General features: G+C 40.3%; 1 protein-coding gene across 2 annotated transcripts in view; it reads left to right on the top strand.

Annotated features, from left to right (window-relative positions):
* The first annotated feature begins 1,550 nt into the window (after nt 1-1,550).
* Nucleotides 1,551-18,160, top strand: part of ST18 (ST18 C2H2C-type zinc finger transcription factor) — a 292,702-nt gene continuing 276,092 nt past the window's right edge. For both annotated transcript variants that reach the window (XM_058275525.1, XM_058275527.2), the window contains exon 1: nt 1,551-1,675. The gene's annotated coding sequence lies outside the window, so the exon portion shown is untranslated. The remainder of the gene's footprint in view (nt 1,676-18,160) is intronic.

Here is an 18,160-nt window from a genome sequence, read left to right as displayed (position 1 = left end):
ATTTTTCCCACTGGTCCCACAGGCACACACCCGGGCCACACTCTAAATAATAATAGCCTCTTCAAAGGTCCACTTTACAAATGGGTTCGCACCCCAAGGACCAGGATTGGGAGTTGAATAGTCTTGGTGGGAGAGGTGTTTCAATCCCCAGTACCCGCCTGTCATTCTCCCTCATTTTGTCCTATGTCCACGATCTGGCAGCAGGGTCCAGAGTGGGCCACGTTCTTGGGCCATTTCCTCTGTAAAACTGTGTGTTGGCAGGAGGCAGGGGAACTGTCCCATGCCCCTTTCTAAATGACACCTGAGTCTCCAGGCCTGTTATTAAAAACAACAGAAAGTTCCTCTCTCACAGTTCTGGAAATCGAGCCATCAGCAGAGCCCATTCCCTCCAGTCAGCAGGCCTCCGGGTGGCTTGCTCGCCACCCCACCACTCATCCTCTGTGACAAGGCTGCGTTCTCTCTCCGACTGTGTCCAAATCTCTCCTTAGAAGGGCGTCAGTCCTACGGGGTTAGCGCCCACCTTCATCCAATTTGGCCTCATCTTAACCAATCCCGCCTTCCAAGTCCCTTTATATAAACGAGGTCGTCTTTACAGGACCAGGGGCTCGGTCTCTCGGATGTCCTGCCCGAGGACCTGATTCAACCACAGCAGACTCTCCACTGAAGCCGAGCGAGAGAAAAAGTTCAGCTCTGAAATCCTGTTAGGTTTGTGAGGCCCCAGCCCTGTCACGAGCACGTGGCCTGATTATTTTCACTTAATCCTCACAGCCTCGCTATCCCCAGAAGCTCCAAGCTGCTTAAATCACCCGCGCAGAGACACAGCCACCAAGCCCAGAGGTCAGGCACCACACCCGGAGCCTGAGGCGGTGGCCGCTCACGTCCAGGACAGCCGAGCTGGCCGGAGAGGGCAGCTTCCTGGCGGGGACTGAGGGCCAGCAAGGGGAAAGAAGCCCCCACTTGACGTGCACCACCCCCTGCCCGTTCGTGGGGGGCTGGCAGGCCGCTCACAACGGGCCCTTGTGTCCTGCCGGCCGTGCCACTCGGCGCTGGCCCCGCGGCCGTCCCCGGACCTCTGGGAGACGGGCCTGCCGCCTGGACATGGGACCGCCTGTCCGCGCGCTCCCAGTGAAAAGAGGTTTGAAAGGCGTTCTGAATAGACAGCATTTTCTTTGTGTGGCTGGTAAATAACACGGAGCAAAGTTAGTCAGCAAGTTGCAGCGCGTCTGCTTTCTGACTCTATGGAACCCTTTTGTAAGGAGAGGGGCAGGATGTTTTTAACAGAATGTGACCTTACTGGGAGACTAGAGGTAAGGAGAAAAAAGTAGTTGAGATGACTGTGGCTCTTTTACAGCTTGGAAAATGTCCCTCCTGATGAAGCTCCGTGAAAAGAGAGAATATTTCTGGCATGCTAGGACACAAAAAAACGATGACTTCCAGAGTTCTGGAAGGTGTTATTTACGCCACTGGGGCATTTGTTGAGAGTTCATTAAAAGTCAGTGATTTTCTTAGGATCGGATTTATGAGCACATGCTTTTTTTTTTCTCCTTTAGAATATCATCACATTTCTGAATGGGGCAGTGTGGAGAAATCCAAAGAGAAATAGCATAAGAGCGTTCTGGAATATATCCAGGAAAAGATAACTTTCTACACATCTGTAGAGATTCTCCAAGTAAAGGTAAGAAAAACATTTATTTTCAAAGGTAGAGTCAAGTTGTTTCATTACATCACCCTGGGTTGAGCTTCGGGGGAAAAATACAAACCACAGAAGCAGGATGGAGGAGAGCAGAGTTAGCCAGGATTAGTGCCCCCCCCCCCCCTTGCCTGCCATGACAAACAGTGGAAAGCAGGGTTTGTTTCTAAGGCCAGCTACACAACATCAGAGGACATGGATGAGAGAAAGGAAATGGTCAGATTATGGTATTCCACAGGCGCTTGTCTTGCTTAAAAAGTCAATGCGTTTGTTATTGAAAGTGTTCCTTGCACATTATGGAATTCTTTTAGGTTTATATTGGCACTGGGGCTGACTCATTTTCCACTTTGGATTTAAAAAAAATCTCTTTCGTGGTGCTCATATGAGAGGTACATCTGTTGCTTACATATAATAAGCATCAAATAAGAAGACATGTTGAATCCATAATGCAGAGGATTCTACTTGAGCCGTTTGGTTTGTCGCTATAGGAGACCCACGACATATGCACACTCTGTGTTCCTTACTGGAAGTCGGGCGCCGAGCAATCAAACTTGGTGGTTTTTCCCGTGAGCCCTAAGGTCAGGTCACTAAAAATAAATGTCACTTAGAACTCACGAATGAAGTTCAAAGGGACAAAGATTGTGTTGGTTGCAGTAAAGTATTTGGGATTCTGGATGAGTTGTTTAAGCAAAGCCCAATCACTTTTATTTATTGGTAGGCTATGTACACAAAGCATTAGCCCTGTAACAAGATTGTCTGTTCAGCAGGCGTAAAAAGCAAGCTGCTGGCTTGCAGGGCTGTGCCAGTTCTGCCTCACGACTGTAGGTAAAGGAAAGCAGCTGTACCTAGAGCAGAGCCCAAATCCAGCTCCCAGCCAGCGTTGCATGAGGAAAGCGCTCCTGGTGCTCCAGCAACAGGCGGGACACATTCACCGCACATAGCTCGGAACCTCGACCTCCCTATTTCAGATTAAGTGTTGGAAAATTAACTGGGATGGTCCTTGTAGATCAATTTAGAATGAATAATGCAAAAGAAGTGATTCTCCTATGAGCCACTTCTAGGCAACCAAGACAAAAATGATGATATTCCTAGGAAAATAACCCCAGATGAAATAAATTCAAAATAACATATTGTTTTCCTTACTGGCTTTACGACCAAACTTTGTAGATCAGGCAGTGTGACTGTATAAGCCATTAGTCTCTTGGAAAGCTATATTTCCAACATGAAATAAAAATTGACACCAAGGTCGTGATCTTAAAAGGAAAGCTCTTCCTTCCTTATTTCTTTAAACATTTAAATTCACATGTACCTCTGCACACAGGCACATAAAAGAACTTCAGTCCCTCCTGGCCCCCGAGGGTATGTTTATTAATTTGGGTGGTTATGTGGCCCATGGGGCTGTTTTCTGTGAAATCCTTTACAAAATAGAAACCAGCAGAGGGCAGCACCGAGCAACAAATTCCAGACAGAGTTTCCAAAGGAGCAGACGTTTAAAACCTAAGATGAAAATAGCTGCATGAAAGTAGTTAAGTTTTGGACAGCGTTTTCTATTAAAAATATAGCTCTCTTACTAAACAAAACAAAACAAAAGCAAAACCTACATGTGTCTCTCCCCAAGAAGGAGCTTAGGTGTGAGTTCAAGCTCTGGGGGCCACAGAGGGGATTCCACTTTCATTTTCATCTTGATTTATTTTATTACTTAGGACTATATGGACGGTGGAAAACTCTGTATACATTTACATCACAAAACTTCTCGGTGAATTTTTTTTTCCGGTGAAAATTGTTGTAAAATCTCAAATTCAGATTCATGGAAAAATCCCTATTAAAACTCAGCATTTAAAGCAAAATGCAGCTTAGAAAGTTTTCCCTTAAATCCACATTTCCTTGATGCAAAATGATATCACAGTGTTTTACTTGCGAAACTTTTTTCTCTTCAGAATTACTACAATGGGCTTATTTTCATTTATAATGAAACACATATAATACCCAACCTTTGACATGAATTTAACACTGGTTTTGTCTAGAAAGAAGAAAAGAAACACACTAGACTGGAACAGAATCTCAAAGAACTTTGAGAGACAATTTTATGAAAACATGTTATAATTTGTTCCAGGGTTATTTTAAAAAGCTCCATCTAATGATCTATGGGCAAATGTTTAGAAGACCTAAATATATTTATAATGAATTCCATCCTGAAATCTGAAAGTTAACCTTTAACATGATCATGTTTACAGAATGGCATTCTCTCCTCCAGAGTTCATGAGCACATAACAAATTTGAACTACTTTTATAAATCAAATGCCCCTCCTCTGCCATTAGCTTTCTTGGGTTTGCATTCTATATGCCATTGGCTCCTATTTACTTCAGATATTCGACATTATCAAGTGTTGTTGTCTTCAAAGGTTTCCCAGGCAACTGCATCAATTCATCTGGTTCCAGTCAAAAGTGCCCTTGAACTCTCAGCTCACTTCCGTCCCTGGAATGAGTAATACGTGTAGCAAAAGGAAAAAAAAACACCACCAAAGACATCATGTAATAGGCTAATGTGAATGGTTTGGTGACCAGCTGGCTGAATTTCACAAAAATATCCACCTGGATGTTAAGACTTTAGCTGGCAGCTTGTGAGTTCCGTTTGTAAACTCTGATTTGAGTTTTGGGGGAGTCCACGCCCTGTTCTGGGTTCCGCCCCATCCCTCCTTTCCAGTTCCAAGGCAGATTCTTGAGAGAACCTCCCCAGCCCGCCCCTAAGTCAAGTGCAGATTGCTGGTCCACCTGGGAGCTACCTCGTCAGTCTCCTAGTGCTGCTTTCAACCAACTCCAGTGCTTCTCAGACACTGACCTTTGAGAATCACGGCCTCAGATCTTGTTTCTTGTGGAACCCATTGTGCAGCTGCGAGGGAAGAGTCTTGTCCCCTTAGGCTCCGAGAGAGGATTTTATCACTGCCACCCAGAGTTTCTTAGAAGTCAGAGGGGGAGGAAGAAATGGGAATTACGGATCCCACAGTCTGTAAAAGCCTCTTTGACTTAATACTGGTTGTATTCTGTTTTGCGTAAAATAAAAGACTTCACCTCGCCTAAGCAGATGGTGCAATTAGAACGCCATTTTCATCTTTTTTCCTATGCATTGGCTCCTGTCCTTGTAACTACTGACTAGACTGGTTGACAACTCAGGTGATACTGCGTGCGATCTGATAACCCCCTAGTGGAACTCTCTAAAGGGAGCAGTTTGTGGTTTGAGTACAGGGCTTTTGCTAAAGTTTCCCTCTTGGCTCCACACTGAACTCAAAGTCTAGGGAGCTGTGCCAATAAATCATCTGTTATCTGGATCCAGCCCTAAAAGCATTATTTATTACCCTTCCCCCTCACTATTCTTTTTGTTGTATTTGTTATATTTTTCTCTGTTCGGTGCACTCACTGGGATGAGAGCATCCCAGTGAAATATTTCTAAGTAAGCAGATTTTTAACCATCTATTTTTATGGATCTATAAGAAATTTTAGTAAAAATTTTTATATAGGAAGGTCTTTGCTTTAGCTCCCAGCCTTTCCACTAGTTACAATTACTTGATTATTACTTGCTTGACCATTTTATCTGTGAATAATCCTTGGCTTGTTCAAATTAAAGTAGATAAATGGAATTTTATAGCAGGAGATGTAATCTGTAGTTTTCAGGATGTCAAATAATAGTAATCAATTTGAATAAATATTTGCTATTTGTTTTCATAAAAGTTTAAATACTCAGAAGAGAACTCTGACCCAAAATAGGAATATAGCAGGATCAATGAAACAGGTGGCGTGAGTCAGAGTGCTAGCTTTTAATTAAAAAGGATGCTGTGGACGTTGGCATGAACTGGACTGGATATAGGCAGTTTTAGAATTTTCAAGCTGCAATCCATCTGGAGGGACCTTAATCAGAATGGAACTTATTTTGATAGTTGATAATCTATCTGTGTATTTAACATATTGCTGTTAGAGTTTTAACACCTAAATCACAGTTCAAAAAATTCAAGGAGGTGTATGAATCCTGAGACAGGGACAGTTACTCCTGAGCCAAAGGATTTTTGTGCAAAGCTAATATGTATAATAGAGAATCAGTCTTTCATTGTACAATTTTGTCATCATATTTCAATAACTGAATGAATATTCTGAATTTATAAGCATAACGTTTGTATAAGCTAAAGACGAGTCTAAGCTCTGTATTCATTGATGGGAGCCTTAAGCAAATGTTTCTTTTCATCAGTTTGTTCAAAGGCATAAGCATAATTATGGTTCTGGGGCAATAACATAGCTCCTGGTTAAATAGTAACTGAGTTTGGGCATAATAATTTAAAGTATGTGTTGCATGTTGTTTGGAGTTCTTGGAAGAACCTGCTTTACGTAGGTGGATAGGTAGGGAAAGGTAGATAGATAGATAGATACATAGATAGATAGATAGATAGATAGATAGATAGATAGATAGATAGATAGATAGATAGACAGACAGACAGATAGACAGATAGATAGATGAATGATAGGGATAGGAATAGATGAATGATGGGTATGTGGAGAGATGGATAGATGGATGAATACATAGACAGAATCTAGCAGAAAAATACAAATATAATAGGTTTCTATTTTTGCTTTGTTTTTCTTAACTAAGGCACTGGTTAAAAATTAAGACAGATAAATTGATACTCACCAGCTTGAAAGAAAAAATATAGAAATGGTGTAGAAAAGCAAAGGACGAGTTAAGTTTTAATTTCTCGAAGTGCCGAGAGGGTCAGTGGAACATCAGTGGGGCTGGGCTTGCTGTCCTCTCCCATGACTTGCTTGTATCCTCTGCCCAGGTTCATTGCAAGCACAGGGTACAGAGTGCCTGGATTCAGACCTGCTTCATCTCCCTGTCCTCTTTCTTTCTTCACCCCCACGTCACCTGCTCTTTGTGTCTTAAATGTTAGGACTGTTCTGAAATAAGATAAGGAATGGTGAGGACCTATGATTGGTGCACTTGGAAATGTCCGTGAGCTTTCATGTTCTATAGTACCTATCATTCATTCTTTTATGTATATATATATTCTTTTTATTTTTTTAAAGATACTTAGGTTACATAAATGTTACATAAAAAATATAGGGGATTCCCATATGCCCCACTCCCTACCCCTCTCATATTTTCCCACATTAACAACATCCTTCGTTAGTGTGGTACTTGATGAATACATTTTGAAGCATTGCCACTAAGTGTAGATTATAGTTTACATTGTAGTTTACTGTCTTTCCCACACAATTTTGTAAATTATGACAAGATATGTAAGGGTCTGTTTCTGCATCGCAATGTCATTCAGGACAATTCCAACTCTTGAAAATGTCCTCATATTATACCTATTTTGCCCTTTTCCTGTCCTCAGAAACTCCAGTGGCCACTGCCTCCACATCAATGACATAATTTATTCCATTTTTAGAATAACAATAAGTCTATAGCAGAATAACAGTAAGTCTACTTTGGCCTCTCGTTCCCCAATCCTGAGGATTCTGGGAGGGTGATGCCCACTCTATCTTTAATTGAGAGGGGGCTTAGATCCTGTGGGGCAGATGGGTGGGACTATCTTGCTCATACTTGCAAACTCTTTTTTCCTTGGGATGGCCGTTGACCATCATCTCCTCCTTTTTAGTTGTCCTGGGTGAATCCAATGAACTGGAGAGTAGGTGTTGCAACTCTGTTGAGATTCAGGGCCCAGCTGGTACATGGAGAGCCCAAAAATTTAAGTCTCACAGACATACACCTATTAACTCTACTCCTAACTATAGGTTCATATAGAAGGGGCAGAAGACCCATGTGTAGGGAAACCACAGCTGAGTCCAATTCTGTCACACTGGGGAGCATAAATTCCAAAGTAGGGCCCACTGGCAGGGTGCCAAACTCCTGAGCTGTCCGCCTTGCCTGTTGTGGGTGGATACCTCTTTTCAACGACTAATAGGTGTCGGGTGTTGTTCTAAATGCTTTTGATAGATCTTGTTTAATTCTCTCAAGAGCCCTTAGAGCAGGGGTTCTTAACCCGGGGTCTGTGAGCTTGAATTGAAATTCAATAAACATTATTCTTGTGGAGGTGTGTTGGTGTGGGTGTGATCTATTTATTAAATAATACACAGTATAGTGTGGACTTAGTAAGGGGCCCGTGGTTTTCATCTGAGTAGCACAAGGGCCTGTCGAACAAAAAAGGTTAATGTCTCCTGCCCTAGAGTTTGTTCTTATTATCTCCACTGTGTAAGTAGTGAAACATCTTCAGAGAAGTCAGGAGAATTTTTTCAAGATTATAAAGTAGTGCTAGAGTTGGGACTTAAATCCCAAGCCCTAGCTTTCCTCACTGCTGCTTTAGAAATAGACCTGTCTCATAGGGACTTACGGTTTAGTACTGCTATTTTAAAAATATTTTATTTTGAAACAACCTCAAATTTAGAAAAATTTAATGCTACAGTAGTTGGACGTACAAAGAATTTCTGAATACCCTTCATCCAGAGTCCCCAATTTTTAACATTTTACCATATTTGTTCTCCTCCCCATGTATATACACTCACACATATTTATATATATTTTTTTCATGAACCATGAAACTTGTAAAAGTTTTAGACATTAGGTCCCTTTACCTCTAAATACTGCAGTACATATTTCCTTAAATCACAGACAATATTACATATGTACAATAGAAGATCAGCCATGAAATTGATATGATCCATACATATTATTCAAAATTCGTTAATTATCCCAATTCTATTAGAGAAAAAAATTGTGGTCCAGGATCCAATCCAGGTGCTCACACTGCATTTAAATATCATGTCTCTTTTAATCTGGAGTATTTCCTCAGTCTTTATCTGTCATAACCTTGAAGTTGGCAGAATATAGGCCAGGTATTTTGGTTGATGTTTCTCAGTTTAGGTTTGTCTGTTTCCTTGTGGTTGGATTGAAGTTATGCATTCTTGGCAGAAACACGACAGAAGCGGTACATTGTTCTTCCAAGTTTGTTATGTCAGGAGGACTCAATATTCATTTGTCTCATTACTGGTTTGTTTTCTTTGGTTAAGTGGTATCTGCCAGATTTCTTCACTGCAAAGTTACTATTTTTTCCCTTTATGATTATTAATACCTTGTGGGAGAATATTTTGGAACTATATAAATATTCTGTTTCTTATTTGGTTTTTATCTCACTAATTCTAGCATCTGTTGATGATTCTGCCTGAATTAATTTATGATGGTTGCAAAACGGGAGTAGCTATCTTTTGATCTCTTTTACTGAGAGTTCTAGATGCTTTTCTATTGAGTGGTTTTGTTCTTAGTTTACTCTTAGTCACACTAAGTGCCTGATGATACTTACTGAATCTTTACAACATCTCCATTAGGTAGACATTCTTAAATGGTAGATCATTTTATAGATGATCAAACAATACAAAAAAACAGTTGGAGACATTTTTCAGGGAGGAAATATTAAAAATCTATCTTTAAAGTGTCATTGGAGATGCCATAGTAAAATAACAGAATTAAATTAAAGAAAGAAAATAAAAATAAAGTTTAAAAAATTGGAAAGAATCAAACACAACATAGTTCCATGATTTTTTTCTTTGTTTATTTTTAAAGAAGCTTTAGATTATATATATATATTACATCGAGAATATAGGGGATTCCCATATACCCTGCCAGTTTCATGATTTTTAAAAACAGTGAATGTGGAGACCAGAGAAAGAGACACCACTCCACCCCACCCTAACTAACATTTGAACAAGGTGAAGTGATGAATGAAAACCTGAAAAATCTCATCAGTATGGCTCAGCTTGGAGAGAAGATGAGAAGTGTATGAAAGCACCAAGCGAAAAACGTGAAACCCCCTCTGAGAATGGAACCTCAGTGTGTTCTCCAGGCTACAAAGAAAACTGGAGAGAGAAGGCAGAATGAATAAAATCAAGCAATGCTAATTTTTGTCTTTAGAAATTAATAGAGATTTGGCAGAATGGAAGACAAAAGAGAAAATAAGACACAATTCTTTTGGAAGATTCCTGGTGAAATCCTTTTCCTGTGCTGCAGACCTCTTGCTGTAGTTGCTACTCAGCACCTCAACCATGAATTTTCTTGTCCCTCCCTTACCCCAGAGGAAGGGAATATAAATGGTTTCTTAGTGTTCTGCGACTCCACTGACCTATGGTAAGGATTCAACATGCCTCAATTGAGCACGGGACTCTGATTCAGGAACTTTTTTTTTTTAAGATTTATTATTTTTTAATTTATTTCTGTCCTCTTCACCAACACCCCCCCCCCCCCCCGCCCCAGTTATCTGTTCTCCGTGTCCATTTGCTGCATGTTTTTCTTTGTCCTCTTCTGTTGTTGTTAGCGGCATAGAAATCTGTATTTCTTTTTGTTGCATCATCTTGCTGTATCAGCTCTCCGTGTGTGCGGTGCCATTCCCGGGTAGGCTGCACTTTCTTTCGCACTGGGCGGCTCTCCTTACGGGGCGCACTCCTTGTGCATGGGGCTCCCCTACGCGGGGGACACCCCTGCATGGCACGGCACTCCTTGCGCTCATCAGCACTGTGCATGGGCCAGCTCCACACGGGTCAAGGAGGCCCAGGGTTTGAACTGCAGACCTCCCATGTGGTAGGCAGACGCCCCATCCACTGGGCCAAGTTCACTTCCCAGATTCAGGAATTTTAAATGCCAGAACCATAGTCCACAACCACAAATACCCATAGCCTAAGGAACAACTAACTCCTTACAACCCTTCTCCCATGCCATGGAGTCAAGTAAAAGAGCAAGACTAGGAAATGAGCAACTCTCAAAGCAAAGCACTGAAGAAAAGATAAACAGTTTACAGAAAGAATGGGGCATATGTTAAACAAAGGAGAATTTATCTAAATCGTATTTAAAAGATAAAAGGTCTTGAAAAAGCTGTGCAGGTTAAATGACTATACAATGAAAGTCAATACCATGGTGAACAGGCAAAACATTAGAAAAATAAGAAAAGAGAAGAGGGGATAATATAGGAGGGAAGAAAAGGGAAGAAAAGAAAATGGAGTGTATATATGTATTTTTTCTCCCCAAAATGGAGTTTAACATATAAGAGATTTTATATTTCTGAAATCTATTCTGGATGATTTTTGAGTGAAGATGGTAGAATATGATAGACAGGACATCTTTATTTACTTTTGAGCCCTCCTAAAATCCCACAGAAATAATAGGGAATTTTTATCATTTTTGGAGCTAGGAAGTAGAAGGATGATAGTTAAATGATGTAGCAAGCCCCCAAATATTTGAATTCTGAGCGTGTAGGTGGAAAGTTTGGACCCAATCTAATCTGTAGGGCAGAATTCCCCAAAGTCTCAGAAATTGGCAGCACCTGGTACAATAAGAAGTAGAGGGTAAAGAATGCCAATTAAAATATTGATTGTGAATCCAAACAAACAGAGTAAAATATCCCATATTCCCTCCCCCATGCTGTACAGCCTGGTAACTAATCACCCTCTGTGGTTGGCTGAGTTATGTCTCTGGAAATAAAGCATGTTCTTAATCTTAATCCCATTCCTATGGATGTGGAGCCAGTATAAATAAGACCTCTTGAAGGTGCTGTTTTAGTTAAAGTGTGGCCCAAATGAATGAAGTCGAGCCTTACATTTATTACTGGAGTCCTTTAGAAGCAGAAGAAATTCAAACATAGAAAAGCATGGAATTGAACCAGAAGTCAGAAGTCCATGGAACCAGAAGAGAAAGGAGAGGACATCGCCAAGGAAATGGAGATTGCCAGCCAGAAAGAACACCATTGGCCCAGAGAGGAAGCAAGCCTTCAAGCCTCTGAAACCATGGACCAACACTTTTCCATTGTTTAAACCAAACCATTGTATTTGTCACAGACACCCTCCCTGAGGCAGACGATGGAGGTTTTTCTGGAGACGGTAATATAAGAGGGTCTGTGCTCTGTGGCACACAAAGCACCATTGAGTTTCTACACACTGAGAACAAGTAGATGAGGGAAGAATTTGCATGCTGGACCCTGAGACTTTAATTCCGCCTTCTTCCCTCTTTGGGCTCCTAGAATCCTGGCAGCCATATCGTCATCCTCCAGTAAAATATTAGAAATATTTTCACTGGGAATTTGACCAGCCAAAGAAAGATTCTGAAGAGCTTGAGACTGGAGGGCCACCTACCGGTGCAGCTAATGCATATCAAGGCCCATTTCCACACTGAAAGCCCCTAAGCAGCTCTCTTCACCCCTATATGTAACAGCTAACCAAGGAGTATTGGGGAAACGTGGAAAGCTTTCAAACAAAACTCACAAACTGAACAAAGCAACTTGAAGGAAATGGAAACAAAAAGTAAAAAGAGAACTCTGACCCAAAATAGGAATATAGCAGCATCAATGAAACAGGTGGCGTGAGTCATAGCACTAGCTTTTAATTAAAAAGGATGCTGTGGATGTTGGCATGAACTGGACTGGATATAGGCAGTTTTAGAATTTCTCAGGCGGGAATTCATTCTGGAGAATTCTTAATCAGAATGGACTTATTTTGATAGTTGATAATCTGAGTATTTAATGCATTTTTGTTAGAGTTTTTATATCTAAGTCAGTTAAAAAATTCAAAGAGCTATATGAATCCTAGAAAACTGAAAGGAATACTACCATTAACATCTTTAAAGAGATACAGTATGAAACAAAAATAGAATACTATCTAAGAGAACAGAAAAAAAAATTCTTGGAAATAAATATGATAGTAAAATACAAAATCTACAGAGGTAATAGAAGATGAAGTTGAGGAGCTCTTCCCTAAGGAGACAAAGAGATGAAATTTAGGGGGAAAAAGTAAGAAAATTAGAGAGCCTTTTCTGAAGGTCAGCTACATGAAAAGTTGTGGAATGGAAAAAACAAGGGGAAGAAATCATCAAACAAAAACAAGAGGATTTCACAAAAGGGAAGGGCATGAGATTTTTAGGGCATGAGTGCTTAGCAAAAAGAATGAAAACAATTATGATTAGGCACCTAATCTTGAAATTGAAGAACACAGGACCAAAAGAAGATTCTATTAGCTTGAGGACAAGAGACAAGAGAGATTACAACAAAATTCACAAAGTTGATCAATATTGGAATGACTTTGGTCTTCACAGCAACAGTGGAAATTAGGAGACAATGGGGAACTGCTTTCAAAATTAAAAGGGAAATGATTTCCAACCTAGATTTTAACACACAGCCAAATGACCAATCAAGTGTGAAAGCAGAACACAAATGTTTTAAAATGTACAAGGACTTGGAAAGCAGATGTGGCTCCGGTGAATGAGCTCCCTCCTACCGCAGGGGAGGTCTGTGGTTCGTTTCTTGGGGCCTCCTAAAGAAGACAGCAAGCTGGCGTGACAGGCAGGCATGGCAAGCTGACACAACAAGATGATGTGACAAGAGACACAAGAAGAAAAAGAGCTTGAGGTGGCCCAAGCAAGTAGGCACCTCCTTCCTCCATCGGAGGTCCCTGGCTCAGTTCCTGGTACCTCCTAAGGACACATCACACAGCAAGTACAAACAGCAATGGGGTGGCGAGAAAGAAATAAATACTTTTTAAAAAAATGTACAAGGTCTCGAAAACTTTTAATTCCCAGTCATCATCCCTCAGAAGCCATTGGAGGATATCATTCACTAAATTTAGGTAGTAAATAAGGAAGAAAGTGCAGGGTCCAGAAAAAGGGGTCTCTTACTGAAGAGCATTAAAGTGGCTCTCAAGGTGTCGGCAATGGGAATTTTGAGGATGACAGCTTTGTATTGGAGCTGAGAGTATGTTCTTCAGGAATATGAGACGATAAATTATCCAAATCATCTGAACATCTTGAAAGGACATTTATACAACTGGAGAACAGCTTAAGTTGAATTTGTTCTAATGACAAGGAAAACTGTGAAACCAGACAATAATCATCATTATTTAGGTAATTATCAGGAGCAGATCCAGATTTGGGAAGCCTAGAGCTTATACGATTTTAGGATAATTTTTTGAACAAATAACAAAATTAAAATTACAAATTTAGGCATCAGGGCAAACATTTAGAATAAGAAAAGATAATTATAAGAAAACATCCATTTAAAAATGCTGACAAATATGAAGCATAACAAAATCCACAGACTGTTTTTATTGTAAAATTGTTCTTATTAATAAACAGAGTGATACATTCCTATAATACTCTTTTTTCTACTTTTTTTTTTTGAGGTACCAAGGACTGGGGATTAAACCCAGGAGCTCATAGGTGGGAAGATGGTGCTCAACCACTGAGTCACATCAGCTTCCCGGATTTGTGTTTTCATCTGTTTGGCTTATTTTTTGTTTTTGTTTTCTTTCATTATTTTTTTTTTTCAGGAGGCATCAGGATCTGAACCTGGGACTTCCCACGTGGGAGGGAAGAGCTCAACTCCTTGAGCGACATCTGCTTTCATTGAAAGATATTTTAATCTTTTCTCTAACATAGTCATTACAATTTATTTATTTATTTATTTATTTTAAAGATTTATTTTACTTATTTATCCCCCCACCACTTGCCACTTGCTCGCTGTCTGCTCTCTGTGTCCATTCGCTGCGCATTCTTCTGTGCCTGCTTGTCTCCCTTTGTTGCGTCATCTTGCTGCATCAGCTCTCCACGGGTGCAGGCTGTCAGCTCTCCATGGGTGCAGGCCTACTTGCCTTCACAAGGAGGCCCCGGGACACGAACCCAGGGCCTCTCATATGGTAGACGGGAGCCCAAGCAGTTGAGCCACATTTGCTTCCCCATTTATTTTTAATTATTCATATCTTAGAAGGTTTCTTTCTGCGTCAACATTCATTACTAGGATTGTCAGATGAATTTGTTTGTTGTCAAATTTGGGAAAACCATTACCAAATTATTTTCATATATGAGCTATAAGATTTCAGGACATTTCAATGTTTCATGTGAATAACTCATCTTTGGGTTGAAAAGTACATGGTGAGTTTATGATTGTCTATGGCACATCATTGAGTACCTTCTAACAGGAGAAAATTTTCCCTAGGTGTCAAGAGAATGGAAAGGTGCGCTGACATTTTAACACATCCAGGGATTAGAAGAATTTCTTCACAGCCAGGCTCTGGCACCCTATATTGAAAACCTGTGTCTCTTCTACTACCCAATTCCTTGCAGGACCAGGTCTCATAGGGCACTTTGCCCTCAGGATGCTAGCTCTGTCTTGGGCTGGAGCAGTTGGCAGTTGGTGGGAGGCAGGTACTCCCAAATCATTCCTATACTAGGTTGGCTAGCAATGACTCAGCTAGACACAAAGTGACTTCCAACTGCACGTAGTCCGCTAAATCCAAATTAAATGTATCCCTAACTTAACTCTCACTTAATCTGAGTCCCGCCCCGCCCCTCCCCAAATGCCTGTTACCATTCCAGAACTCCCCATACAAGGAAAACTGAAAGAAGGGAAGTTGGAGTAAAAGAGCTTATGGTCTCAATCAGTATAGTTAAACTATCTTTTTTTTCAAATTTTACAAAGACATATAACCATATGAGCACATCAATAGGACTCTTCCCAGGATTGTGGAGGGGTCCTGCATAAGTGAGGGGCCCTGAAGCTCAAGCCTCAAAGCTCTCAGCAAATCCGACTTTATAGATACTGATGATCACAACCTACACTTACTATGTATGAGGTACTCGGCTAAGCAATGTATCTATATGGCTTGTTTAATCCTCACAACTCTGTGAAGTAACTATTAATACTAATTGCTACCCATGTTTCCCATTTAAACAAACTCAGGTTAAGTGCGTAGACCTGAGGTACATGGTTGGTAGGAGATGGGTGGGATTTACAGCAGCCTGGGTCCAGAACCCATGCTCTTGGCCACCACTCTATTTTGCTTCTCCAGGAAGAACAGAAAGTGGGGTACAAAGGGAACTAATCATATGTTCTGTATTTCTCAACTGTGAGTGACTGTATTAGCCTGACCTTCATACCACACAAAATTACATTAGAATTATATATGACTATGAAAGACAGTGCTTTGGTTGGGTAAGAGGAAAGAGAGTCAAATCCTATCTTTTGAAGTAGAATTAAAAAAACTTTTTTTTACTTATTTCTCTCCCCTTCCCCTCCATTGTCTGCTCTCTGTGCCTGTTTGCTGTGTGTTCTTCTCTGTCTGCTTGCATTATATGGTAGCACTGGGAAACTTCATCTCTTTTTTGTTGTGTCATCTTGCTGCATCAACTCTCTGTGTGTGTGGCGCCACTCCTGGGCGGGCTGTGCTTTTCTCATGTGGGGCGGTTCTCCTTACGGGGTATACACCTTGCGCGTGGGGCACCCCTATGCAGCGGACACCCCTGTGTGGCACGGTACTTTTTGCGCGCAGCAGCACAGCACATGGGCCAGCTCCACATGGGTCAGGAAGTCCTGGGGATCAAACCCTGCACCCTCCATATGGTAGATGGACACTCTATCAGTTGAGCCACATCCACTTCCCTAAAGTGGAATTTTAATAGTTAATGGTTAAAGTTGAAACTCAAAGAGCAAGACACTTTTTTTTTAATGAAACCCTTCTTGACTTTCTACACTATATATATATGTATGTAATTTTGGTGCAAGTAACAATAATGCAAATCCTTTTTAAGAAAATGTGGAAGTACTTAAATAGACCATTCATTTAAGGAAACAAATAGGAAATCAAATTGATTAACAAATATAAAGAATTAATTTAATGGAAATAGAATGGTGTTAAGAAAACAAATTGGAGATTTAAAAATGCCATTAAAGAACTAATCAATTAGAATAACCAAGAAGCAGAATAGCAGTTTACTTGAAAACCAGATGAGTAACAGAGAGGAAATGCTTAGAAGAGTTCCTTTGATTGAAGCATTAAAAAAGAGACCAAATCAACTAGCCATATAAACTAAAAATGGAAGGTAAGGCAATGCTGAGGCAAAGTAGGAATACTGGTATTCAAAAAATACAATAGAAGAAAAATTTCCTAAAACCAAGGAAGAATTAAATCTAAAGTTAAAATAAAATAAGCAGGCCTCAGACTTCTTCATAGTGTGAATCAAGGAAGAGGCAATAAAGAAAGTTTTAAGGGATGGTGTAACTCAAGGTTTCAATTCAAAATCCAGCCAAGTTTGTTGTTCACAAAAAAAGATAGTGAAAAAGCATTTTTAAAAGTTTCAGGGATTTGGGGAATTAGTTCCTTTGAGCTGTTCATAGAGAAATATTTGATGATAAAAGACAGCCAGGCAAGTTCAAGAGTGAAGACCATGGATAAATAGTGAACCAGCTGTGAAAATTGTGTTTACAGAATAAAATGGAAATGCTTTGAATTGGGATAAATGTTACAATATTATTAATAAAAATGGAGAGTTTGGGAGAGGGGACAAGACAGTAAGATAAGGAAGATAGTTCTTTACCTTCCATACAGAATAATAACAGATTCTGTTCAAAACTGATAAATCTAATAATAAAATTGATAAATTATTTTACTTAAAGACATAAAGTAAGCACTAGAAGGATTAAGTCATATATTAGAACAGCTGTTTTTTCCATCAGTGATCGTGTTTGGTATCTGCTAGGATGGCATAGCCTGATTTCTTGTCACCTATGTTTCTATTCCTTTTATTTTATAGTTTGTAATTTACCCAGACATATTCATTTCCTGTTTAATGTTGCTCTTGGTTCAGTCCCTTAAAACCACATTAAGAATTAGAAATGTTGTTTTGTATTTTATTTTTGTTAGTGCCCATTTTTTTGTTTGTATATTGTGGACATAAATATTCTGTACGTTTGCCTACTTTCTAATTTCTATAATCTCACCAACTTTAGTAATTTTGTAAGCAATCAGAAGTTTAGGTTTTTCTAAGTCCACAAACTATGTTTTGGCCTATTGTCCCCACGTTTCTTGAATCCTAAAATTGGATACTTTGGGAAGAGAGCACTGCAGTTGCCTAGAGACCACCCTGTCCAGCCCACGTGGCTTGTCCCGCAGGTCAGCACAGTTTTCTGTGTTGGAATCCCAGTCAGCATGCCAGTTTCCTCCCTCCCTTAGGATAAGTTCTTTCTCATGAGCAACCCGGTTAGTCTGTAACTTGGCTTCTCTCTACCATGGAAACTTCCGGTTGAGCAGATGTGGTTTGACTACGCTTGAACTGCAATCTAGTTCTCATGAGGCGGGCAAGTTCTTCCAAAACATCTCCGAGCTCCCCCACTTCAGGACTCTAATGTTAATTTCTCAGTATAGCCTTTCTTGACCATCCTGTTAAATTGGTAAACCCCATTCCCCCTTCTAGTGGCTTTCTGTCTTTGCTTTCCAAAGCACTTGGGACTCTCTAATGAAATACATATGTCGTGCTTATCTTTTTTGTTTATTTTCTCAACAGTGAGTTCCACAATGGCTGGGTGTGTGTCTTCTTTGTTCATTGCTCTATTCCCAGCACCCAGAACAGTTCTTGGCCCATAGTAGATGCTTAGTGAATCACTGTTGAATGAAAGACCCAGG

This window comes from Dasypus novemcinctus, chromosome 14 (genome assembly GCF_030445035.2).
Source record: "Dasypus novemcinctus isolate mDasNov1 chromosome 14, mDasNov1.1.hap2, whole genome shotgun sequence".
Classification (NCBI taxonomy): Eukaryota; Metazoa; Chordata; class Mammalia; order Cingulata; family Dasypodidae; genus Dasypus; species Dasypus novemcinctus.
This window is presented reverse-complemented; position numbering and strand designations above follow the sequence as displayed.